Here is a 27,213-nt window from a genome sequence, read left to right as displayed (position 1 = left end):
GAGGGGACCAGGGAGGTTTCCTACCCCCACCCCCCAACTTTCTGAGTGGTTTCTGAGCACAGGATTGCTGTGGGTGGGGAGGAGCCACTCCTGGGTCACAAAGCTGGTGATGGAGAAGCGACAAGGCCCTGTCTGGTGTCTGAACACCCCTGAGGCAGGGCTCGGGGAAATCTTCTTGCTGGATGGATGTTTACTAGAAGTCAATAGTGCAGTGGGCTTCGGGTTGATGCTAATGAGGCCAAGGTTATACAAGGGCCAACTGGTTTCCTTCTGTTCCCTGTGCTATAAACCGCCTCCCGACGGCGGCCAGGCCTCTCACACATGCAGGAAAGGGGGTAATGAAACGGGCCCGAGGCTTCTCCCGGACAGATGGCTCCCCAGCTGTTTTTGCCAATGGGTAACTTTTGTCGCCACCACTCAACGTCCCCTTGAAAAGACTCTGTCCTCCAAAGCCTTTCCGCTTCAGTTCTCCTGCGAAATGTCTCCTCATCCACAGGGACGGCCTTCGAGACCATTCTCAGGTAGATCATTTCTAACGTTCAGGATGTCCTTTCTCGGCGTGCAGAGCCATCTCGGTCCAAGGTGGATGTCGAAGGGGTTGGCGCCAGCCTCCTGCCTCACCTCGGCCTTGAAGCATCATTCCGTCTCCTCAAGGTAAAACTCCACTGTTGCGTCCACGAGGCCCCAGCCTTGGGATACCCCGGGGCTCTTTATTTTCTGATCTGTGAAGTGGGCATGTGAATCCCTGCCCTTGCCGACTGGGAGGGCAAGCGGGACAGCTTTGGGAAGGCGTAAAGCCCATGCTGGTGACCATGACACCCATCCTGACACTCACTGAGGTCCAAGTGGTTTCTGGTCTCGAGGCAAGTGCACTGTTCTTTATTCACATCGCATCCCAGGCCTGTCTCAAATGCACTTTTACTTGGCATGTCCTTCCTCTCTGACAGAAGCGACAGCAGTGTCTTTGAGTTCTTTCTGCTTCTTCCTTGGCGGTCCCCCACCTTGACTCTCCTTCTGAGTAGCCCCTGCCTCCCAACGGTGGCAATCGTGGTTCTCCAGGGGAACAGAATTAACAGAATTTATTTTAGGGAGTTGGTTCACATGATTGAGGGGGCTGCCAAGTCCGAAATAGGTAGGGCAGGTGGGAAGGCTGGCGACTCAGGCCGGAGTTGATGCTGCAGTCACGAGGTAGGATTTCTTCTCCCTAGAAAAATCTCAGTTCTTAAAGCCTTCAACTGATTAGGTAAGGCCCACCCCCACATAATTGAAGGTAATTTCCTTCACTTAAAGTGTGAGCTGATTGTAGATATTAACCACATTATAAGAATACCTTCGCCGCAATGCCTGTATTAACATTTGGTTAAATAAGTGGGGACTCAGCTTAGCCAGGTTGACACGAAGCCCAAACATCACATGATGTTCCCTGGATGACTTCCCTGGATGACTCCCCGAGCCCACCTCTTGGGTAAAACTTTCCAAGGGGCTGCTCACTATTTTTCTCTCACTCTGTATGTTCTCGACGTGCATACGCTTCCTCCAGACACACACATCTTGGCTTTCAAACCGCACCCCCTGCACTGTGCCCCGTGGAAGTGACGTCAGGTTCTCATCTCCCAGAAACAATTCATTGTCCTTTCAGCAAGTTATCAGAGTAAGAACCATAATTAATATTTTATAACCTTGGCTATGGTAAATCAATTACAGAGTAGCTCTTTTTTCTACTTGGAGAGAAGGAGATTTGAGGTTAGACGTAAGACAGATGTCACTTGTCAGGGAATTAACTCCTGACTCCCAAACATCAACTCTCCGTCCATTTCCAGTCCTCTTTGGTGCCATCTGAGGACTGATTCTCAGTGATTTAAGAACAAAAATGGAAGAGCGGGTACAGTTCCCTCATCCATGCACCCTTCTGCTCAGCTCTTTCCTGAAAGAAGGCTGTGTACTAGATCTGGGGAAAGGCCCTGAAAGAGCTCCCAGGCTGGCCCCTATGGACTGGCATATCGATGATATAATGGGCAGGTAAAGAGAACACCGGAAACACAAGGGAGACCCAAACAAGTGATGAAACAGAAGTATAAACCAAGTGTTTACCTGTTCACAGGTGATGGAGATCATATACCTTATACAATAAACTTGAAAATTACAGGCACTAAAGAATCATTTGCACTTCACTGTGAACTATTCCCTGTGTGCATTTATGAGCAGTTACCTTCTCTCTCATGCTTTGCTTGGGAGAGGATGAGCATGAGTTTGCATTTCCTCGGAATGCATTAGCTGGTGACTAAGGAAACCTGTCCCAGAGTAGCTAGGCAAGTGTGAGTAGCGGAGGGAGAAGTACACAGGGAGCCAGGACCATGACTGTGTGAGACTAGGAGCAGGACATGTGGTGGTAACTGAAGCGACTCTTGTGGGAAAGAAAGATGACAAACTACAGGAGTGCCTCTTATAAAATAAAGCAGGGCCAAGGGACAGAAGGTTTTTTGGCTTGGGGGGGGGAGCTGTCTTATTTAGGGTAGCCAGAGAGGACTGCTAATAGGACTTGAGAGAAGGGAGTTGAGAAAATCGGGGCCCCAACAGTGTTCTTAGTGTACCCTCTTTCTTAAAATGACAAGGACAGGTCCTAACAAATAATAGGTATTATATAGTTCCTGTGAGATAAGATACATATGTATATGTATGTATCTTATTTGTGTGTGTGTACAAAATAAAAGTATTTATAAACATAAATGTAAATATTTGCAGTCTATATAAATATATATTTATAATATAATATAATATAATATAATATAATATAATATAATATAATATAATCAAACTGCCCCAGTGACATATCTGTGTCTGCTATTGATACAGCAAAGGCCGGATGGAAGCAGAACGGAAGTATTTGGTCTGCCCACTTCCCTGGTGGCTAGTTTACTCTGGACCAGGTGGAATGCAGAAGAATTTCATACCAATTTTGACTGCTCTGATGGATTGCAATATATATATATATATATATATAGTACCCAGATATTGACATGAGTTATCTCTGGGCAATGAGATTATAGGTGAACTTAATAATTTAATTTTCTTCTCTGATCTCCATCTCCCCTATTTTATACAGCAAACCTGCTTGACATTTTTTTTTAAATCATATACTAATTGCCCTTCTCAATCTCCCAAATGAAATAGTTGTTTATTGAGAATGGAGTGCTTTTATTATAAGCTGCTGTAAAATAGTGGTAATGGTTATATCAAATGCCCATTCAGTATGCACCGGTTACTGTTTCAAGTGCTTTCTGTGTGTATCATCTAAGTTAATCAGCACAACAGCATGTGAGGCAGGTGCATCACCACCACTATTGTCCTTCTACTGCTGAGGTTGCTGAGGTACGTGGGTGAAGATTGCCCCAGACCACTCAGCTAGTGGGCCCTGGAGCCAGGGCTACTCCCAGGCCATCCGAACCCACAGTCCCAGCTGGAACCCTGTGCCACTGCTGCTCCCTGAAAAGCCAGGATGGCAGCTCCAGAGTCTTCATTTTAATTGATTCTCAGAGGTGGGGTGTGGAAGAAGCCATCCAAGAATTTGAATCAAACTGTCTCAGTGACATATCTGTGTCTGCTATTGATACAGCAAAGGCCAGATGGAAGCAGAATGGAAATATTTGGTTTGCCCACTTCCCTGGTGGCTAGTTTATTCCAGACCAGGTGGAATGCAGAATTTCATACCAATTTTGACTGTCTGATGAATTGCAATAGATCAAGTAACTGCAAGGCCAGGTCTTGATACTAGTGGACACAGCCCACACAGGCTTGTACTGAAATGCAGTTTTCTCTTTTCCACTCCACACTCTGCTTCTCCACCCACACATCAAATATCCTTTCAAAGGACACTAAAAATTGGATTCAGTCAGAATGCTAGAGGAAGATTTTTTTTAATTTACAAAACTCCAACTATGTGATCTTATTCTTTTTGTTTGTTTTCTTCTCTCTCTCTCTCTCTCTCTCATTCTCTCTTTGTCTATCTTTCACTTTCCTTTGGCTATTTGGGTGACAGAAGGTAAACACAAACTTCCTGGTTGTTCATGAGTCAAAGAGGCACAAGACCAATACATGCTGGAGACACAGAGTGAAGTGAGCTCTCCCAGCAGCAGAGATCCATGAAGCATGGCTCAGACAAAAACAGACCGACGGAGGGTGAACAATGAGAAGGGCAAGCAGTGGCTTTGCTGTGACTTGGTGTCTTCTGAGCAAAGGGATCGTTGTCCTAAGGGAAAGATGCAGGGTTAGATTCAGTCTCCAGTTGCTGAGAGACCCATAGCGAGACTGTCCCTGTGGGGCTGCCCCCACTCATTCCACATTGAGTTTTAACACCGTTTTGGGGGGTCTGGAGGCTCCAGGCACTTTCCCTAGCCCTCCAGGGTTTGTTTGGAGGGATCAAGAGAGTGGTGACCTCCATTCCCTTCTTGATCTATGATTCTTTGGAAACTCAGAGGTCGTACCCCAGACACTTGAGGAAAGAGTATGGAGGATAGGGATAGGTCTCAATTGCTGTTAAAAATTGCAATAAATATTCCCCCTTTCAGGAACCCACTGGAGGGTGAGAAGTTGTAACTGAAGGTCGGGGATGTGATAAAATCAGATTTTCATTATACTGTGGCCCTGAGTGCCCCAAGCAGGCACAGCAACCAAGCAGCTGGAGGGAGACAATAGTCTTTGGATGGAAAGTCCCAAAGGGCCCCTTAAATCTTTAATAAATTCAATGTGTAGATGGTTCCTGTCCCAAACAAGTCTCTCTCACCCTCCTGATTGCCTGGCCCCCAGTCCTCAGAGCTGACATACACAGGCAGGATAAACAAAGTTGTGTGGTATATGACATTATCCTTGGCTTGTCTGTGGAATCATAGTAGTTTTCTTTCTTTGCCTTTTAAGGTCCTGTGACTTCACCTTTTTCAGACTGCAGACTTACTGCCTTTGCTGTCTGTGGTGGTTTAACAACTTAGTAAAAGCTTGAAGATGAATCACAGCGTAAGACTCAAAGCTGAGTTGTCATCATGGCTAGGAAGCTGGGAGGAAGTCACAAAACCAGTGTGTGTTTGTATGTAACCCACAAGAATCAATCACTTCAAGTTGATGACTTGCTATACCAGACTAACAGTTTCAGTCAAAAGGCTTGAACCAGTTGCTACATGGGGACACCCAGAGAAGTTCAGCTTCTGAAAGAACGAACATGCTTATTTTCTTCAAGAATAAAGGCATCAGGGGCACCGGGGTGGCTCAGTCGATTAAGCGTCTGACTCTTGATTTCAGTTCAGGTCATGATCTCAGGATTGTGAGATCAAGCCCCATGTTGGGCTCCACACTGGGCGTGGAGCCTGCTTAAGATTCTCTCTCTTCCTCTCCTTCTGCCCCTCACCCCCACCCCCTGGCTCATGCATGCTCTCTAGAATGAAAGAAAGAAAGAAAGAAAGAAAGAAAGAAAGAAAGAAAGAAAGAAAGATGGAAAGAAAAAGAAAGAAAGGCATCAGATTATCCTTATAGTAAAGAAGCATTTTGTGTCTAGAGTAAGAAGGAAAGGATTGAAGAAGAGATTGTCTCTATGTCCTTAATATAAGGTCTTATTGTAAGTATGGGTATATGTCCATGAGGGTGTCTAGGAATGGGGCATAAGGCTATAAGGAACAGAGAACATACTCTCTGACTCAAGGAGTTTAAAGTCAAATTGAAGCAAAACATTCACATGTAAAACTATTGAGTAATGTTAGTAAGCATTAAAAAGCAGTAGAGAATTTGGGGGGCACCTAGCTGGCTCACTTGGTAGGACATGAGACTCTCAATCTCAGGGGCATGAGTTCAAGCCCCATGTTGCATGTGGATCCTACTTTAGATAGTAGATAGGTAGATAGATAGATAGATAGATAGATAGATAGATAGATAGATAATAGATAGATAGCAGGAAATAATTTTTCCATTCAAAAGATGTAAAGCAGAAAGGACAGTCAAGCAAGCTACTCTTTAGAGATACATCTTTGGAACAAAGCGAAAAAAAAAGGTATATGGTTTTATTTCTCATAGAAATAGAGCTTGATCCTGAGGTAGGTACTTAAGTTCAGAAGTTCACAGGTGAACAAGTGCATTTTTCAATGCATTGGGGCAAGAAGCAATAACCGGTTGGCCCACTGTCCCCTATCACCACAAGATAGCACAAGGGATGTCCCAAACCTAAGACACTTTACCTATAGAAGCTCTATGCAGAGATAAAAATAGATGGAGATCCAGTCATTGGTGCAATCTGAGTCACATATTTGGAAAATTAAAATCCAATTGTATTGGGGGAATTACTAGTCTATTACAGAGCCATAATCTGGGCCAAAACGACTCTTCCATTAGCAAATAGATTACTTTGAGTTTTTTTAGCCCAATTCTTTCCCAGATTCCAGGCAGCATCATAAAAGCTATATCAAAAACCATACATTGGAAAAGAAAAAGGGCCACAGTCAGAGCTCAAGTGATGGCATTCAGAGAGGGCTGGCATTCAGAGGGACAGGAATATAGCAAAAGAAACTGCAAAAGAGATGCCAGAGAAAAGGGTGGGAAGCTGGGAGAAAATAGCACGATGGGAGCAAAGGGTGGAGAAAGCGGGGAGAGGGCATTAGGTGAAAGGTCTCCATGGAACAGACAGGTGTAGGCAAGACAACTATCTAAATGTTCTTGTGCAGTAATATGGAGGTCTTTGGTTGAAACAGAGAAGACAGAAAACAGATTATGTGGGTCTGGGAAAAGCCAAGGAATGAGACAAAGGAGAAATATGGGTGAAGGTCATTCAATCCAAAAACATGTAGAGAGGGCTTGGTTTCTATGCTGGCAAGATGGGGCCATTGGAGTAGGAAATGCCAGCAATAGAAGAGGTAATTCATAGAGCAGAGTCCTAGGAGATGGGTTCTGGAAGACGGGTGTGTTGCTTGTCCTTGGATAGAAGGAGGAATCTTTTGAGACAGTGGAGAGAGGAATACAAAAGCCTGTGAGGGGTGGGTGGAAATTTTAGGGAAACCATGTCAATTACCCTTGTTGTTTTGCTGTGAAAATGAAAGGATTATAATCTGCTAAGAGGACCATAGATGAAACTAAGGGCATGTGATGAAACTGCCAACTGGCATTGAGGAGCAGCTGAGACTGGAGACCAAATATCAGCAGTGACACTCATCAGCGTGGTTGATTTGTTTCCTGTAAGTCACACTGGGTTCAAGAGTGAAAAAGGCAGATGGTTTGGTTTATCCTTAGTCAAGACGTTGACAGGCAGATGCAGCTAAAGGACAATTTGGCAAAGGAATTGAGGGTATGGGTGGGCATAAATGAAGAGGGGATCCCTCGGTATGACAGACTATTCATCATGAAGGACTCAGAACTTTGACTAACTGGAAAGTGAACCATTTTTGTGTTGTTGTGTTTCCATCTATCATCTGGCAATGTTTGCACAAGTAAGATCAGCTACTGGGAAAAGCTCTATGTCTAGCCAAAATTTCAGAACCACCCCTTTTCGATGAGTGCCTAATCAGGATTCTTCTGGCTAAACTGAGTATATCAGACATGACGGGTGAGACTCTACTTTAGTGGTTTAACTAAAAAAAAAAAAAAAAAAAAAAAGGCTTATTTCTTCTTGCTCATGAGAAATCCACTGGGGCAGGTGACTCTCCAGGGTCACTTGCCTTTACTCAGGGATAAGAGTTGCTTCTATTTTAGGGCTCTGCTATCTCAACATGCAGCCTTTCAAGGGGCAGAAAGAATAGATGAGGGGCACGTGGGTGGCTCAGTCCGTGAAGCATCCGACTCTGGCTTTCGGCTCAGGTCATGGTCTCAGGGTTGTGGGATTGAGCCCCACATCAGCTCTGTGCTCAGTAAGGGAGTCTGCTTAGGATAATCTCTCACCCCTCCCCCTACTCACTTCTTTCTTTCTCTCTCTCTCTCTCAAATTAATAAATCATTTTTAAAAAAAAAAGGGTAGATGAGGTATACTGATTATTAGTATCTCAAAGCAGAAGTGATACACCACTTTGTTCACGTTTCCATGAGCTCAAACTCATCCCAGGACTCCAATCTACCTGCAGAGAAAGCTGGAAAATGAAGGAGAGCACCCGGATGCTCAAAGAAGCATCAATCACAGACATTAAACCACCAAGTATCCCAAGACCTGCACTTTAGGAAGTTTCAGGGAGCTTGACTCTTAAGTGATCAGGAGAAGATTTGCAAGATGAGAAATGTAACCATACCTGGGACCGTCTGGGTCCACATGGCACCGGACCAAGCAGTCAAAAAAGTAAAAACCCAAGCCAGAATATAATCCTGTAATCACATATTATGTCGGAAAACAAAGGCAAAAAGAAGAACGAAGAGGAGGAAGAGAAAAATGAGTATAGAGATTAGAGGGAATATGGTCCGGAATGCAGTCCGGTCCACAATGCGGTGACGGTTGGTAGCTACACCTGTGGTGAATGCAGCATCATGTATAGACTTATCCAACCCCTATGTCGTGCACCTGAAACTAATGTAGCAGTGTGTGCCAACTCTAGTCCAGAAAATAATTACTCACCTAATGAATTAAAAGAAAAGAAAAGAAAGAAAAAGAAAAGAAAAGAAGAAAAGAAGAAAAGAAAAGAAAAGAAGAAAAGAAAAGAAAAGAAAAGAAAGAAAAGAAAAGAAAAGAAAAGAAAAGAAAAGAAAAGAAAAGAAAAGAAAAGAAAAGAAAAGAAAAGAAAAAAGAAAAAGAGCAACAGCAGCCACTAGGCATCTAGTAAATCTCGGCTGTTGTTCTGTTGTTATAATTGTGTCCCTCTCCGCACCCCTACCCACCCAGTTTGGCCAAATTGGAGTCTGCTCCCAGGAAATGGATACATAAATAAAGGTAAGGTGCAACAAAAACCTGTCTGAACTTGCAGCCTGGAAGGCTGCACGGGATGCAAACAATCTAGAATGAATTTGGAAGAATGAACGTTGTGAGCCCAGCTGCCCCCTCTGAGGGCCCATCAGGGTTCTCGGGTCGCGTCTGGTTTCCTCTCTTGCTTGCTCCAACTTGCCATTTCCAAAGTGCTGGATATTTATTGTTATTGTTTAAAATGTTCTCAAGACCCAGAGACACTAACGGGCCTTTTCCACAACCAGCACTGCTCTTGCGGGGAATTTGTTATTTCTTTTTAATTTGCTCACTCAATCCTGAATAACTTTTCAGAGGGCTCCAGACACCGCAGTGTGACAGCTAAACCAAGGCGCATCGGATGCAATGGAATTGCTCTACAAGCAACCTTGCCAAAGGCCCTTTTCGATGCACAAAGCTGGCTCTATCTTTGTATATTGAGGGAGCTAAATCAATGTTAAATGCTTGGCTCTTTTCACAGGACAATGACCAGGACCTAAGCTGCGTCCTTCCTTTTTGATTGACACTTGAAACGCAGAGCGGGAATCAGCCAGAGGCGCTGCTACAAGCCGAACCCTCTGCTGGGATAACCACTGGTGACATCTGCAGAAAGGCCGACAAAAGGCAGTTGAAAGCTGTGTTTGTTGCTTTCCCCCCTCAGATCTCCTCGCTTTCATGGAGCTCCTTCCTTGCTTTAATATTATGATTCAGCACCTGGCTTTTTTGAACCTTGCTTTAAACTTCAAAAGGCGAGGTGGTATTAACAAACATGAAACGAAAAAGTGGCGGTAGTTTGATTTACTGTTGTCGTCTTATCAAGGGGTTTTTTTGTCACCAGCTGCCACTTTCTGTCATCTTTGGAACCATTATCATTTCTCTAAAATCTAAAAGACTCCACTTAATAACAGCTTTGAATACAGGCAGGATCAGTAACAGACACAGTTCTGGAGATGACAGGACCAGCAAATGAAAAGAAGGATGTTGTAAAAAAAAAAAAAAAGAAAGAAAGAAAGAGAAAAAAAACAACCAAAAACAACAGAAAAACAACAAAACAAAACAAAACAAAATCCACCCAAACCACACAGATAAGAGCTGTAGTACTTTTCAGTGACCTTGATTTCAGAATTAAACAAATCAAATCTGAGTCTATTGTTCCTTTTGAATTCCACTGGAGAGTTTCCTTGAGAAGTTCCTTTTTGTTGTTAGGGCTGGCGGGGAGGAAAACAGCTCAGGCCGCTGCTACAAGGCTGCGACCGCTACTCTGCTGCGGAGAAGAGGAAGCTCTGCTGTCGTGGAGGGGTTGAAATGACCTCTCCCAGAGCAGCCACTCAGCTAATTACCAGCTCACTTTCACTGACTTTCTAATACTTTGAGCACCCACTTGATGCGGACAGCTAGATAAACACTGCAAACTCCACAAGGAGGGGGTGGTCTTGCATTCTGCTCTTTCCTAAGGACTGGCAGCTCTGAGCTTTCCAACCCAACCCCCATGACCTAACGGCCCCTCCCTGGATGGGTTAGAGCTCGGTCCACCAGCGTTAGCTCGCTGATGAACCCTGCTCCCTGCTTGGAACCTTAGAGACATGGACTTGGTCAGGGCCACAAGAGACCTTAAGATTGCACAGTCCAGTGGTTTTGACTCCCCCTAGAACCCCTGTAAAGATATTGATGCCTCCCTGAGCTCCTTCCCACAATACCTGAGGCCAATATGCAGAGGTTGGTTTAGAGACACCTATATTTTTAAAAGTTCTCTGGAGGATTCCAATTTCCAAAGAGGGTTAAGGATAAACCCTTATAGTACTGAGCCTGCTGAGATTTGGAGGACTTCTCACTTGTCAAAAGTCGCACAGCAAGTGTGTCGAACAGCTGGATGGAGACTCAGTGATGAGAGCCCGGAACAGCGCTCAGCAAATGGAAAAGCCTGAGAGTGAAAAGTAGATGGGGCTTCCCAGCAGGGAGGGGTGAGCACTGGCTTCCAAAGATGCAAGTGACAGTCCTGCAGATTCCTGCCGCTGGCCTCGCCCTTTCTTTTTTAATGTGTGCAGGGAAAATACTGAAGTTGTTCTATACTGAAAAGCAAATACCACTTTAGCACCAGAGCAGCCTCTACCAACCCAACATTCACTGTTGTGTGCCTTCCTCTGCTCACAGGGTCCTCACAGAGCAGTCAGTCGCCTTCTTCCCTACCGTTTTCCTAGCTAGTCAGCACCATGCTTCCTACGGAAACTTCCTGATACCATCTAGTGATGGGTTTCTCTCCTCCTCCCTCTCCCATGTCCCCCCAGGGCCTTGAGATACTAGCATGGAGGAAATAATTACTAATCCTTGACATACTTTATGGAAATAAAAAATATTTAAAAAGTGAAGCTGTTCATTTAGATGTGGTCCAGTGCAAAACATTACACTTGTGTGTGATGTCCTATGCCTCATCCTTGAAACCAGTCAAATATATTTGACCGTCTGTTTCTCTTTAATGATCTAGGAACCCAAACCTGGTACATAATGATGTAGCATTGTCAGAGGTTGCGTCAAAACCCCTATGCATTGGACCTCTTTTTACAGAGAGAGTTACATCAACTTGGCTGTGGATGATTGCCAAGTAGCTTTGGGTTTTGACCCATGGATCCTAAGTGGTCTGATTACAGCTGGAGGAAGGGGAAGGTGCCTGGAAGCCTCATAGGCTTTCAGAATAGAAAGGGGAGCGGTTAAGTCTGAAAATGAAGGAGAGAATGTTTGGAGCTGTCAGGAGGTCTGCTCTGGGAATACCAGGACTATGACAACTTTATAAAACAAGAAAATAAACCCAAAACAAAATCATGAGGTCTCTAGCCCTGCAGATCAGAAATACTTTGTTGAGATAAAACCAGCGATGAGAATAGTTTTATCTCCATGCCAACTCTAAACACGTGCTAGGGGTAGCCTGAAGGGCTGGATTAAGAAAGACTCTGGGCTCGGTAGTAAAGCTATCATGAATGATTAGCGATATCTGCCAGGGATGAGGATACCTAGATATGTGTGTAATGTCAACAGCTGATAGAGTGGTTAAAACACGTTTTGAAATCATCCATGATTTTAGAACCTAGTTCTATACTTACAAACTATGCGCTTTTGGATAAATTACTCAGATTTAGTTTTCTTATCTGTACAATGCGTGGAATACCTCATTCTGTGTTTCAGGATTTGAGTGATACCATAAATGTAAAGCCATCATCACACTGTATGCCATATAGTAGGTGCTTAATAAAATTGACATGATGATGATGATGATGATGATGATGATGATGATGGAGGGAACAAACCTACTAGCCTGAGGTTGAGTCTCTATGGATAAACACAAGTAATTGGGATCATTCTATAAGGATGAGACCAAAGAACTTAGAGCCAAGAAAGTATTTCTACCTTTACTCCACTTTGTCCAACAATTAAGTGAGAAATGAAGGAAAAAATAGGGAAGGAAGGAAGAAGGGAAGAAAGGAAGGAGTGGGTGAAGGAGGGAAGGAGACTAAGAATGAAGGAGGAAAGAAAGATTCAGTAATGGACTAGAAGATGGGCAGAGAGAATAGGAAGTCAGTGGGGAGACCAGGACTGGGACAAAGTATCAGAAATTCCGAAACATAAAAAGTCCCCCCACCCCTTTTTTAAAACAGAGCATCAGCATTCAAGTCTATAATAAAATTGTTCTATTTTGATGAAAAGATGATCCCCTCCCCAGTATACCAGAATTCATAACTATTTCCCTTTGTTAATATAGAATTCTTATCACCATGCTTCACACTGTCAGAGGAACAACACGGAAAGGAAATTATGTTACAAGGCAATGAGTAGAGACCTTCTGAGAGGACTCAGAATTTACAGACATCTTCTCCTGCTCTACTGGCTAGGTGTCCTTGGACAGGCAGCTAGCCATCTGAGACTTGGCCTCCTTTTTTCTAAAGTAAGAATAAGGAACCTCGCTTACTTATTTTGAGGATGGCAAAAAGATAATATGCATGAAACGCCTTTGCAACTACATCTTGTGTATATTTGTTGCGTGTGTGAAGGGATGATAATACTAGTGTAGTCTTTGCATAGATGGATCCATCTTCTTGATGTGGTTTGAGGACAGAACAGTCTTCATTTTCTCAAAACTCCCCTCCCACCCACCCAAAAAACATATAGCCTTCTAAAATATCTCCTAATTCTTCTTCCTTCATGATTGGAATTCTAATTGGAAGCAGAGATTCATTCCATTGCATAACCATATTATCATCCTGAGGCATCTTTTTAAAGAAGTTTATTTTTCTATGAGAAGGAAGATGCTTACTTGGCAAGAATTAGGCTAGACATTGGATTTCTTGGGAAACCATAATGAAGAGTCTAGGATGGAGGGGTGATTTGATGGGGAGGAAGAGAGGATGCAACTTAGCATAGCATTTTAGAGACAGACTGACAAAGACTTGCACACTTACTAGCTGTGTAACCTTGGGCAAGTTTACTCAATTTTCGTTGGTTTGTGTTTCCTTGTCTGTTTACTCACTGATGAGTATTATTGTCTATTCTGTGTCTATTCTATGTCTGGCCTATACTACTTATAAGTAGTCAGAGAGTCAAATTCTTTACCCTAATGAAGCTTACATTTTATCAGCAAAGCTAGAATATAAACATAGAAACACAGTAGAGTGAGAGCTAAGAAGATGTAGTGAAAGCTAACATAAAACTAACTAAATCAAAATAAAAGAATCTGAGAAGGGGGCATCGGGTAGGCAAGGAAAACTCTTTGAGGAGGTGACATTTTACTTAAATTTTAATGAAGAGATAATATCAGCCAGAGGAAAAATCTGAGGGAGGAATATTCAAGGGAGAGGAAATACCAACTCAAAGTTTTTAAATTTGGAGAATATAAATAAATCTTCTAAGAAATGGTTGGATTTGTGATCAATATTAAAAGTGCAGTTGGCAATACTCACCGGAAGATTAGATATGGGGATGAGGGAAGGAGAGAAATAAAAAATGACTCTGGGGAGTTGGTTTGAACACAAGGTGAATGAAGAAGAGGGAATTTAGTGGGGGGGGGCAAGAATTCTGCTTTAGACATAATATATATATAACATTTTTGCAATATTTAGAAAAATCTGACAAGTGGAGATCATAACAGTACCTATCTATTGGTGTTTGAGATAATCAAAGAGCCTAGGAGAGAATCTAGTGTGGAGCAAGTGCTCAATAAATTGTATTTATATAGAACAATGAACAGAAATGTCAAATCAAGTTGTGGGACGAGGTGGTTCTTTTATGGTCAAGAAACTAGACAATGAGGACAGAGTGGAGGCCAAGACACAGGTAGAAGGGAATCAAGTTTAAGAGGGAGAAGCAAGAAGGAATTGAAGAATAATTTGAATGCTTCACAATTCTGCATTCAATCCACCCTATGGGCATGGTGGAAAACAGAGGGGCCATTTATAGAGGACTACCAGATCAAATGGTTCATTCTGTAAAAACATTGTCTTTATTTTCTTCTTCAATCGAATGATTTAGCACTTTATGAATCATGAAGACTTCCTTTGGCTCAGGATATGGAAATGATGTGTAGTGACCACCCAACTTTCCTTCACTTGGTGCTGCAGATGCAGGTTAGGGAACATGCTTGTTCTAAATCAGTGCAAAATGCATCTTACCAAAAGATAAATGGTTTCTGCTCTTCTGTGGTGCAATAAATCTATGTCAAAAATTTTATTAGGTACAATAGCTAACAACGTTAGAAGCTATTATTTACCATCTACTTGGATGTATATCAAAGCCTTCTACGTCTACTACAAAGTTCTGCTAAACTTGATATATTTCTTTTTGTGAGTATGTGACAGGGTAAGAGGGAGAGGGAGAGGGAGAATCTCAAGCAGGCTCCATGCCCAGTGCAGAGCCCAATACAGGGCTCAGTTTCACAACTCTGAGATCATGACCTGAGCCGAAATCAAGAGTCAGATGCTCAACCGACTGAGCTGCCCAGGCACCCCTAAACTTGACCCATTTCTTATTGTGCACTTCTCTTGAATTTGAAAATCGCAAAGCAAATACAAACGAAAACCACAAAAATTCCATTCCTCTGTGGATTCCCTTCCCACACCCTTGTACGCACACTTATCAGGGCCGTGCAGCAATTGGGCTGGAAATGAGAACTACAGGACACTTAGAGTTAATCATGCCAAATGGCAACAAGTTCTCAAAAGAAGGCCATTCTGGTTACTCATCTGACACCACACAGATCTTCCAAGCTACAAATTCTCTCTTACATTCCTGGGTCTGACTCCCTAACCAGTCTGCTAAGGAAGTTTCTGGGTTTGGGGATGTAGGCAACTTGATTTCAGTTGAACCACTGAGATTCATGGATTTGGAAAATAGAGTCCTAGAGATAATCTCTAAGATTTCCATTCTCTGTGTATAGACATATAGATACACACAGAAATTTCCTTTTTGGGGGATAGATGTTAAAACCTTTTCCATCTCAAATAACTTTTTAAAGGTAGAGAGGAAGAAAGCAGGGGCTGACAACATATCTCTATAGAAGTTGGAAAGCCTGAGACTTGACCAGTTTCCTTTGGGACAGCTACTTGGCCCTTCCTTACTCAGTGAAAAAGAATCCATGGGGAAGGAAGGTTAAAAAAAAAAATGACAGAGAGAAAAGTAGTATTCATTTGAACTAGTTTACTTGAGAAAAGAAGGTTAGAGTTTGATCAATAGCAATTATATATTTTTTCTTCCGTTGTACATTATTAATAATGTCTTTCTTCCCTTCTAGACTAAAAAAGCCAAAACGAGCAAGGATTATGTCTATATTGTTCAGCTAGCCATCTCCAGCATCTAGGATAGTGCCTGGTACATTCTGATCAGTTGTGCAGTATTAGTTGAACTGATGGAAATGTTTGTGTCATAGCCATAGCCTCTGAAAGAGTTTAGCATTAGAGAATTCTGGAGAAGTAAGCCTGAGCTCTCTTCATAAATACCTGCCAGGTAACTCAAATTGAACCAAAGACCCCATACCGGGGTTTAACAGCCGTAACTCAGGTGACTTGTCTTGACTAGTCTATTTCACCAGGTGTGCACATAGCCTGCTGTGCCTGTTTAGTCCTTCCTGATCTTAGACAAATTTATTCGCAAGGCTCTAGAAAACCATCCTGGCCCAGATGATGGGATAAGAATACTTACTTTGAAACAATAAGGTGATTCTGTCAAGTATATTTGATAGTGTGGTGTGACCAATTGCTTTAAGTCTTATATCTACCAGAACAGTGACAAGAAAACAGTGACAAGAAAAATGAGAAATGAATTCATGAAAATGTCTTCACAAATTTGTCTAATGCCTCCCACACCATTCCCTACTAGAAGTTTTTTTTTTTTTTTTTTTTTTTCCTACTAGAAGTTTTTGAACAAGTTGAGTTGGGTAGGCTTTTGTTATTTGTGACTATCGAATGAAAGTTTCTTTATTCCTGGTCAGAAAAAAAAATATTTTCTCCTAAATTAACAACTTTCAATTAACTTGATGTGATGAATAATCCAAAGCACAATAACCTAAAAATCTTCCTTCTGCAATCACTTTTCCTCAGGACACAAAGCAGAAGAGAGGAGGAGGGTTTCTAGGAAGTTTGAGCTGGCCCAGCATTCCCAAATCACCACAGATAATCTACCCTCACAGTGAACCCATAAATGGATGATGGGAGAGGTGAGGTGGGGTTGGATGTGTTTCTAAACCACACTCCACATTGGCTTATCCTGGATTCCTATTCAGTTAAAATGCCTAATTCTAAATATTTCCTTCAGCTTTTAATCCACCCCGTGGTCACTTGATCATTGAGTGATCTTTACCTTGACAGAATCTGTGATCTATGGTATTTACAACTTTTCCTCCATCATCATTAGTGAGTAAGACAGGGAGCTGGAAGAGAGGCCCGATAGACAAGACAAAGTCCTTTTCTTAGGGAACATGCCATTGAAAAAGAGCATGCTATTTTGAACTACAGATATTTTCTGTGTTACAGGAAATGCTAAGTTTAGAAGAGTTGCCAATGTAACCTCAGCTAAAAAGTAGAGGAAGCATTCTATAATGATTCTGAAAGCGAGCAAGACAGAGAGAATATGAATATATGTTTTGCCATAAAATCCACTATCCAGGGTTCATCCACGAAACACAAATGCCCTGCCATCCAGAGGACAGAGCAGCAGCTGTGAGATTGCCTTCTGAGTCACAGTCACTGAAGTGGAACTATTTGTACAAGTTCAAAGGCACCAAAGACCTTGGCAATCATCTGCCCTAGTGAATGTCAAGACATAAGATGACATCACTGTAAACTAGTAAACCTGGGGAAGATTTCCTATTTGGAATAGAAAAGTTCTGGGGATAAACCAAGCTTTCTTCCTTTTTATAAAATAGTGTTTTCATCCAGGAGTGTCTCTGACCCATGGCCCTTGATGATATATCATTCTTCTAATTTAGCAAACTGTGAGCTCTCCAGAGAGGGACTATGGTTTCTGTAATAATTGTAAGGTAGTAAAACATCTCATAAAATTGGCAATTGGAACTTCAGGCCAAGGAGAGAGAGAGGCTTCTGTGAGAAAACAAACTAAAAAGATTAGGAGCCATCAGATGCAAAAGGCAAGGCCTTGCAGAACCATGGTAATAAGTCTATAAAATGTAAAGATTTGGAAAGTAATGTCACACCTATTCAGCAGTCTCAGGAAGACATGCTTCATTGCCCATCATGGAAACATGAAGCAACTTTTCCAACACAGATAAAAGAGAAAATGGCTAAATAAAAACCAGAACTTGAAATTTCAAGAAATGATATGGGATGAAAATCTAAAAAGATAGAAAAAGAATTTCAATAACTCTTATGGAACCTGGTTTAAAGATCAGTTGGCCTAGTCAGCCTTATGTTCTTCACCTGTAAGAATCTTGGGCAGAAAAGTGACATATTCTTTGCTACCAAACTCGCTGTGTTCAGACACCAACAAAACAATAGCTTCAATGATTTACATGAAATCTAACAGATATGAGTATATAGGCCACTATAATATGTGCTATTTCTAAAGAGTCATTAGTCTGTTCCAAGGGAAGATATCTCTGATCTTCTTATGGGAATTTGAGTACGGGGCTGATCCTCTCAGCAATAAGAAGAAATGCAAAATGGCAAGATCGCGGGTGCCTGGCTGGCTCAGTGGGTCGTGCATGCAACTCTTGATCTTGGGATCTTGAGTTCAAGCACCATGTTGGGCATATAGCTTACTTTTTAAAAAAAAGCAGCAAGATGGGAGGTAGAGAGGGAAGGCAGGGAGAGTGTTAAGAGTTCCTACTGCCCTAACTTTTGTGGAAATAATAGCATGCCTTATGTTTACATAGTTTTCCACTTTTCCAAATCACTTTGTGATTACATCCTTACTCTGGCATCATAGCATCCCTATCAGTTTCAAAGGCTGGCATATATAACCTCATTTCACAGATGAAGAATCAGACCAAGAATCTTAGTTAAGTTCAAGGTCACCTAATGAATGAGTGGTCAAGTGAGGTCTAGGTCTCCACTTGCCTGTTGGCGCTACCTGCCTACCTCTCTTGGCCAAGTCTGACTTCAATACTTCCCTGTGCACAGGATCCAAGATGGCTCTGCTTTCTAATAACTGTGCTCTTAGGATGCCATGTTCTAGTGAAGTGCAGTGTCATTTTGATGAACCTATGAGGTGCATTGAAGCTGTTAGGAACAGCTGAGAGATCACAGACAGGATCACCTGTTTTGGCCACTAACTCTTCAATTCCCCAACACTGGCCCTGGCCCTCCCACCCTTTCCTCCTGCTCTAACTCCCATGGTGCATCTCAAAGAACATTCACACATACAAAAGAGAATCACAGAGCTGTATGAAGAAGGCTCCGGCAAGTCCAAAGCTCCAGGCTATGGAACTGTTTTGAACACGTACTTCTGATAGTCTCTCCAGTTTAATTGGAAGAGTGGGATTTAGAACCAAGCGAAGTCATGTGAACATAGCACTGGAACTCAAAATGAGTAGGGTCCTTCTCTCTATTTCTTCTCTTCCTGTCGGTCACTGTCACCTGGTCGACAGGCAGGCCAGCTCTCATCTCAGCTGGCCAGCTCTACCTGAAGTATGTTTAAGTCTGACAAAAACCCCCGGTTAAAGCTTCAAATGCAAGTTTACCTTCCCCCAAACCCTCCCTCCTCCTTTCAAATTGAGACATTGGTTGAAACCCCACCCTTCCTTCAAGTGAATAGAAACAATGCGGGCTCTTATTTGGATTCCAGGAAAGAGGCAATATTGTGTGGATTCACAGATTCTGGATTTTTCTCTCCCGCAATCCCACGAGTGGCAGAAACGTAATTGAAAATGAATGTGACTACTGTAAAGCAGCACACACCAAGGAAAGAGAGACCAATCCAGATTTAATACTGTTAAAGCACTCCTTTTGACTTACAGATAGTCTGAAAAGGCAAAATGTTTACAGCATCTCAGAGGTTCATTTGAGGCTAACTTACTCAGGGAAATATGCTCTCCTCTCCGCCACCCCCACCCCCCAACTCCCCCCACCCCCAGCAATCACCACCACTTCCTACTGCACAAAGATCATCTGCTCCCCACACACCTCAGTCACTCCTGACATCTGTGCATCCTGGACAGACAGCCACCCCTTCTGAGACTGGGCAGCAGTCTTATCGCCATACTCTTCATGGACTTGGTTGTCATTTCATAGATGGGGGAATAAAGCAAAAGCAGCAGCACAGAAAGAAACCAAGCTCACAGTTTTCCCTGGGGAGCAGATAGGATTCAACCAGGACTCCTCTTCTCCCTATGATCTCTTTCTCCTCCAGGAGAAACCAATTCCCTATCTCTTTGTGCGGAATTACAGGTTCGGTCGTGGGATTGGTGAGCCTTTTTGAATGGCTCGCCCAAGGTAGTAATTTTGTAATCTGCTGTAGCTGAAGTAAGTATAGACCTGAGCTCGCTCCAAGCCTGCTCCCCTCTCGTCCATTGAGCACCACGTCCCCACCTAGGTGAAAACACTTTGCATATAAACAAACTCCTCTCAAAGACGCCTCAACCTTGACATTTCTTTCTCCCTTTTCCAAACTTGCTTCCTTGTAAAACACCTCCCGCTCTGCCATGCTCCCACATGAGGCCCAATTATCAGAATAATAATTAACAGGCTCTCATTATTTAGGATCAAACAATGCCCCCCTAATGAAGCCAAGAATAGCCAATGTGAGCCCTTAAAATGGGGCGTGAGTTTTCCTTACACCTTGGGGCGTCTAATCCACTGAAACCATTAGGCACCGAGCTGCCCATAACGGCCTGTGTAACATTGAGTCAAGGACAGTTAATGGATGCCAGAGCACAGACCAAAGTGCTCCAAGCATGTCAGTCAAGACTAACCGGAGGCAAAAACATCAAAATGCAGGTTGGAGTTTTGACATTCCTGCAGGCTCTGAACGCCTCGCCAGTAAATTTTTAAAGTCAATATCCCCCTTATGCTCATGAACACTTTTCTGTCTGATGAGTAGGACTAATGTGGATCTGATTGAACTGTGACCAAAGTGGGACTTTAAAGGCAGCTTTGAATGTGCGGGGGGTGGAAAGGGGTTTTTGTGTGTGTGTGTTTTGTGTGTGTGTTTTCTTTTTTTTTTTTCCAGAAATGTCTGTGATAATAACGAAGACAGTGTACACAGATTATCACAGGCTGTGTCTTTCGACTTCAAGGTTATGTGATCAGAAAATTAGAAAAGCGACGAGATTAGAAAAACCGCAGAACATTTTGAAAGAAGGCTTTTTTACAAATTATCTGTGTGCTGGATTTACACAGAATCTGATAGATGGATCTTCTAATGTTTGGAAATGGATAAATGCAACAATGCAAATAGGAAGAACTGGCTTTGGAGTCTACTCCTGGCAGAAGTTCAAAACCCATATTAAGTATTCTAATTCTAATTAGCTTAACGCCTGTTCCTTAACATTTTTAAAAAATTGCCATGTATACATAAAACAAAATATAAGCATTCCATAGATGTAAAGGTAAAAATAACAATGAAGGTGCTGTTTCTCACAATGCATGACTTTCCCCCATATTTGGAATGAAACCTTCACCTCTCTGCCCTTTCTCTTCTCAGAAGCTGAGAACAATAATTAAGAGGATAGGAATCTGGAAACCCAACCAGAAGAGGTTTGGGTGGCAGTCGGCATTCAGCAGGTACTGGTTCAAGGTATGATAGCAATTTTGCAACTCGAGACACAGCTTTACTCCTCCTTAAAAGAGAAGGAAAATAAATCTTTCCTGTATTGAAACCCAGGTTGGTCTAAATAAAAATTCCATTTTACGATCTGCCCTTTTTTGCTTGTCTGATGACAATGGTGGATTTCTGAAATGTATAAGCAGCTGGCTCTGTTGGCAAAAAGACAGGGTAAAGTCTAATTTGTGTCTGATGGTACCCTTTTAGGGTCCTTTCAGCACCTAGAATGTGGCATATGATTGTTTAATATTTAATTGAAACCTTTGAGTAAGTAGCATCCTGAAATTCTTAGGACTCAACTCACTGTCACCTGATTTGACCTCTCAAATATTAAAATATAAGTAGGTGATAAATGCACTTCCAGAAAAGACTTGGACTCTGGTGACGAGGTCAGCAAGTTTGGGGCATAAAGGGGCATCATGTATAAAGTTTAGGGATGCTCCTCCAGCACACAGGTGGTCCTTAGTATCTGTTTTTCAAATGTTTTGAATCTATTACTTGGATTACTTGGAATGTTATCTAAATATTTAAAATTATTTTGATATGTTTATATATATATATATACACATATTGACTGGGATAATATATATATATATTATCCTGGATACGTATATATATACATATATATATATATATATGTATATATATACGTATACGTATATATATTATCCTGGATACGTATAATACATATATTATATATATATATACACATATTGACTGGGATAATATATATATATATATACCTGGATACGTATATTGAATTGAATATCAAAATAATTTTTAAAACTCAGAAATTTATGTTTATATATGTATATAGACATATAGACATATACATATATACATATACATATACATATACATGAATAGGAAGGGGGCCTGAGTAGCTGGAGTGAAGTGATGGCTTGGGGGAATGGAGGGAAATCTCCTGGGTTGGGAGACAGAAGAGACAAAGATGAGATCTTACTTTGTGTCCCCATTGCCTCCCTTAGAGGCTGGCACCCAGTAAATACTCAGTGATTCCTGGTCTGTGGATGAATGAGTGACTACATGAAAGAAACGCAAAAGCTGTAAGATCCCCTGACCCCACTCTCCTGCAGTGTTCTGGCACACTCCACAATGGCATTTCCTGATTGCATCCTTTGGAACATTAGTCCCTGAAGATTTTCCAGAAGGAACAAGTTCCAAGGCGAAAGAAGTTCTACATTTTGTAGATCTCATTTAGTAGATTTCAAAAATCACAATTAGCATGTGAAAGCCTCAGAGAAATTCTCCGGGAAATGGCATGTTTTAACTTAGCATTTATTCAACCACACAGCCTCTTTCTTCTCTCCACGTCCATTCTTTCTCTACGCCTTTGGCACTCCTCAAACAGAATATTCTGTAGAACACACACTGGAGAATGATGACCCCACACTGAGTTAGTATCCAGCACAGCTTCCAGAAAGACAGCCCTCTACTCAACCACCCTGACCCTACCATTCCTGGACCACTCTGCAATTCAGAATTCCCTCTTTATACTAAATGGGATAAAATCCACTGCCTTGCTGTATCTGCCCACTGACCCTAGTTTTATCCATAAGATGTTACAGAATAATCCTCGGTCATAGAAGGACTTTAGGAGTTTTAGCCCTATAGAATTAAATCTGTCTTCGCCACTTAGCTACTAGCTGGGAAATTACCAAGACTCTGATTTTTAGTTTCCTTATCTAAATGATCTGCCTCTGAAGGTTGTTGTGACGGCTCTGTAAGATGTGTAAGATGTGTCAGAATGCCGGACCGAGCGCCTGCCATGTACGGTTACTCAGGAAAAGTGAGCTCCCTTGACTGCCCTCTTCCATAGTTTCTCTCATGGATGGAGATGGTAGTAGCCACGTCTCTCTGGCATCCTCTCTTCTCCACACTAAACAGCCTCAGCTCTTTCTGACATAGACAGTGGCTGTGAATAGCAGACTAGAGGTTGGGTTGCCCCCCAATACCCCAAGCATCACAGGAAACAGAGACCGAGGGGGTAGGAGGTTGCCAATGTGCTCTCTTAACATTCTATGTTTCCAAGTCTAAATCCTGTTTTTTAAGTGGAACTGCCATAATAATCAACAGAATGTCTTTGAGATCTTTTGAGGGAAAGTATCACATTGTTATGAAGGTCGTGGAAATGCCTTCTTTTCCTAGATCATCATAGTAACGATTTGCACCTAACAAGTGTCAAATAATACTCTCTAAATGCAAAAAACTACACTATAAAAATGAGATACAGATCTTCCAGCCAGGGAGGTGAGTGCTCACATTTTCCCTGATAGGGAAAGGAGTATCTCTACCGAGGAAGTCAAGTCCACTTTCTATTACCAAAATCTTTGGAAGGCTTCCTGGCACAGGGCATCTCTAACAGTAAATAGTTCAAAAATTATTCATGTTTAGCTTTACAAAGTAGCAACAACAAATTGGACTTTTCTGAGTGTGTGGCATTTGCTTTTTCCAGTAGGAGATGATTTAAAAATATATAAAGAGTGGCGGCAGTTAAATGGAGTTAAATGGGGCAGTTGTTGCCCCAAGCCTGATGTGCTCTGTTCCATTAGGGTCATTCCCACTACAGTTGGTACAGGAGTCATCTCTCCCACTCATTTGCTTAGTTGTGTTTCTTAGACTATGTCAGAGAGGTACAACTGGTCCTGCTTAATAGGTTAAGGACGATTGTAGGTGGAAGCAGCACCTCTATTCTGTATTCAAATTCCCAGTTTGAGGCTTGGTGTGGTCTGATGGAATAACTATGATTGCCAATATCACAAAAGATACTGAACTTCACACACGGCATTCTCATTCATGTCACATAACTTGTTTGAAAACTGCATTTGGGATCAGTAATCTATTGGGTAGTTATCTTCAGGACACACTTTCTTCAACATGACACCTCAGCCAAGTAGCCTTTAACTAAAAGCCCTTTCCCCTCTCCAATTTGTCTCATTGTCTTCCTGTCCCAGCTCCAAGAAGGCTGTCCCAGACAAAGATGGGCTCCAAAAATCCCAAGCACATAGTATTAACTGACATGCCTTTTGCTGCTCATGTCATTTGCTGCTCCTTAACAAAGCAAGTTGTTTCTGGTGAGTTTCATCCTTGCTCTTTTTCTTTTTTCATATGTATTTACATATGTTTACTTTGTAATGCATATGCATTTTATATATATATATGTAAAAAATATATATGTAGTTATAAATATAATCAAGACTTCATTTAAAACATTTTATGGAAGAGGAGATAGAACCGTAATCATGCCTTAGAAAAGAAGTAAAAGGAAAATAAACTGAAATTTTAAAAACTTGCTTCTTTTGCCAAGTATGTGTACATTTCTTTAGAGCTAAGGCTGCCTTCTTTGTCCCTTGCGTATGATTTGACCTCTTGGAAGAATATCATAAGCACATCATTGTCACCAGTCCATGCAGATGGGGCTCCATGAAGATATCACTGAGATGACAAAATGACAGCCATTTCAAGAGAGAAACCAGGTGATGAAGAGACATCCGGCTCAGCCGAAGTCCTTGCAGTCCACATTAGCTCCTCAGATCAAGGGAGTGGAGACTGAAATAGCCAGAATACCAGACCTGGGAGGGATTAGAACCTTGGGCAACAATGGCCAGGCTGAGATTCATGGTGAGTTTTATGAAACCACCATGTCCCATCAGCTGAGATCCACTATCATTGGTCTGGAAAGATTAGCTCAATTCTCATCAAAATGAGATGGTGGACAGGTATAACTTTAATAAAAGTTGAAGTCACCTCCCACCATCACAGAGGCTGAATCTTTAAAGGAAATTTGCTGCTGCCAGATTAAAAGAGAAAAGAACAAAGACTCTGAAATGGTTTAGTGTCTGTTAAGAAGACTCGTGACACTTCTGACCAGGCTAGGGTTACTTCTGGGCTTGTGGTTCCTGTCTAGTTCAGCCATGCTAGCCCACCAGGAGAACAGTTCTTTGCTCGCAGAACCCAGATGACCCACATATGGACAGCACAGTGAGATTATGATCCCCTTTCCCTTCAACAGATCTGTCCAACCTGACTAATAAACACCATCCATGATCCTGAACCCTCCCTCTACCAATAACTCAACTTGAATCCTTGGCTCCTATTTGTCCCAGTTTCATATTGAATCACAGAATAATCAAGGGGACATTAGGTGAGGAAAAGAACTTGCAGATAAACCACTCCTACTTCCTATTCAATATGGGAATTTCTTCCACAAGAACTGTGCTTTCCTGACTTTTCTTGAAGACGACTAGTAATATAGAATTCCTTTACTGTAGGATCCCTCCTTCTGTCCTTTGGTAGTCCTGTTAGAAAAGGTATTCTTAGGGGTGCCTTGATGGCTCAGAGAGTTAAGCGTCTGACTTTAGATTTCAGCTCAGGTCACGATCCCAGGATTATGAAATCAAGCTCCATATCAGGCTCTGCACTGGACCAGTGGCCTGCTTAAGATTCTCTCTCTCCTTCTTCTCTGCTTATGTTGAGTGAATGCTCTCTAAAAAAAAAGAGAAGAAGAAGAAGAAGAAGAAGAAGAAGAAGAAGAAGAAGAAGAAAAGAAAGAAAGAAGAAAGAAAGAAAGAAAGAAAGAAAGAAAGAAAGAAAGAAAGAAAGAAAGAAAGAAAGTTATCCTTAAATGAAGCATAAAGTCCTCTCACAGTAAGTGCCTTTAGGGACTTACTCCTGGTTCTGTTCTCTGGAACCACAATAGAATAATTCTCATTCTGTTCTTCCTTCTCAAACTGCTCTCATGCCACCATTTATTTATTTATTTTTTGCAACAAATGAGCACATCTGAAAGAGCCCATAGGTCATATATGGATTCTGGCTTCCAGAAGTTTCCTCTCCTTCCCTCAGCCCCTAGAGTACACCATAAAATCTGACAGGGAAACTTCCCCTAGTTTTCTTTTTTTAAATAAAAATTTTCAATTATGATCACATCCATCAAAGTATAGTTGTAGTAATCAGACTTGTTAGGTGGTGACCAACCCATTACCAACGTGCTAATGGGGAGCTCGGGTGGGGTGGTCTTGAAGCCCGACAGATCCAGCCAGCATTAGCCGTTGCTTAGAAAAAGGCCACCATCCCTAATGATTTAACAGCTTGTTCCTGAAATACATTAACCAAGGGAGCTTTTAAATATTAAGAAATAATTACACCAACTCAGTGTTGTCCTTCCTCAAAATTACATCACATCAGGGCTCTACTAGATAAATAAATTTAGTGAAGGAACTCAGGTCTTCTAAAAATGAAAAACTGTACCCAATAAAATGTTATTTCCAGTTGATGGCAGGAGGGCGGACGGGGGGAAGGAAGAATTAATGAAAATATTCTGACTACTTTCCCAAATGAACACTTAGAACAGTCTTACCTCAGCCAAATTCATTCTGTATATTGGCATTGCAAACTTTTCTTTATCTTTCTTCTTCTTCCTCTTCTTCTTCCTCTTCTTCTTCTTCTTCTTCTTCTTCTTCTTCTTCTTCTTCTTCTTCTTCTTCTTCTTCTTCTTCATCTTCTTCTTTTTTACCATCACCAAACCTGTTGGGGAATAATAAGAATTAGGAGGGACTGGGGGATGTTCTGGGACCCGTGTCCTCTAGCCTAACCATGAGAGTCCACTTTAGGCCCTGAACATAAAAGCCCAAAGAATCAAGCACTGGCCTGAGGCCGTGGACCTGCATTATATCAGGGCAGATACAAGTGGCTTTTCCTTTATTTGAATGAGAAATACGACTCAGGGGGACAAGAAAAAATAGACTTTCTACGAGCTGAAAACACTGTATCCATGTAAGGGCCACACAGCCTGCAATTCCAATATTAAATATTGCCCTCTTTCTGGAGCACCATTGAAATGTTGAATAAACCTCCATAGGCTATTTGGGTCATCTACATTCGAGTGCGAGCAAATTTAATTGATTCTCCTTCCCGACCCAAACAAGACACTGGGCAGTTTGCGGTCACTGGGCATTTAAGTGGGAAGGGCCCCAAAGGAAGGAAATGAAAGAAACCACACTTCACAGCTTTGCTGCGGCCAAGGCCAAAGGGCAGGCTCTGAGACGCCC

At 42.0% G+C, this 27,213-nt stretch overlaps 2 long non-coding RNA genes across 15 annotated transcripts in view; one reads left to right on the top strand and one right to left on the bottom strand.

The window, feature by feature from the left end:
* Positions 1 to 5,268, top strand: part of LOC144316324 (uncharacterized) — a 34,910-nt gene extending 29,642 nt beyond the window's left edge. For 10 of the 14 annotated variants that reach the window (XR_013382210.1, XR_013382202.1, XR_013382198.1 and 7 more), the window contains 2 exons: positions 497 to 654; positions 4,912 to 5,268. This is a non-coding gene — a long non-coding RNA (uncharacterized LOC144316324). The remainder of the gene's footprint in view (positions 1 to 496; positions 655 to 4,911) is intronic. The other 4 variants (XR_013382212.1, XR_013382205.1, XR_013382206.1 and 1 more) reach the window with 1 other exon arrangement.
* A 19,094-nt stretch (positions 5,269 to 24,362) lies between these two features.
* On the bottom strand, positions 24,363 to 26,676 carry LOC144315254 (uncharacterized). Its single transcript, XR_013381000.1, has 2 exons — positions 26,523 to 26,676; positions 24,363 to 25,649 (listed from the first exon to the last, which is right to left on the bottom strand). It is a non-coding gene; the product is annotated as an uncharacterized LOC144315254 (long non-coding RNA).
* Positions 26,677 to 27,213: the final 537 nt, after the last annotated feature.

This window comes from Canis aureus, chromosome 6 (assembly GCF_053574225.1).
Source record: "Canis aureus isolate CA01 chromosome 6, VMU_Caureus_v.1.0, whole genome shotgun sequence".
Taxonomy (NCBI): Eukaryota; Metazoa; Chordata; class Mammalia; order Carnivora; family Canidae; genus Canis; species Canis aureus.
The sequence above is the reverse complement of the archived record's forward strand: the minus strand, read 5'-3'. Positions and strand labels throughout refer to the sequence as shown.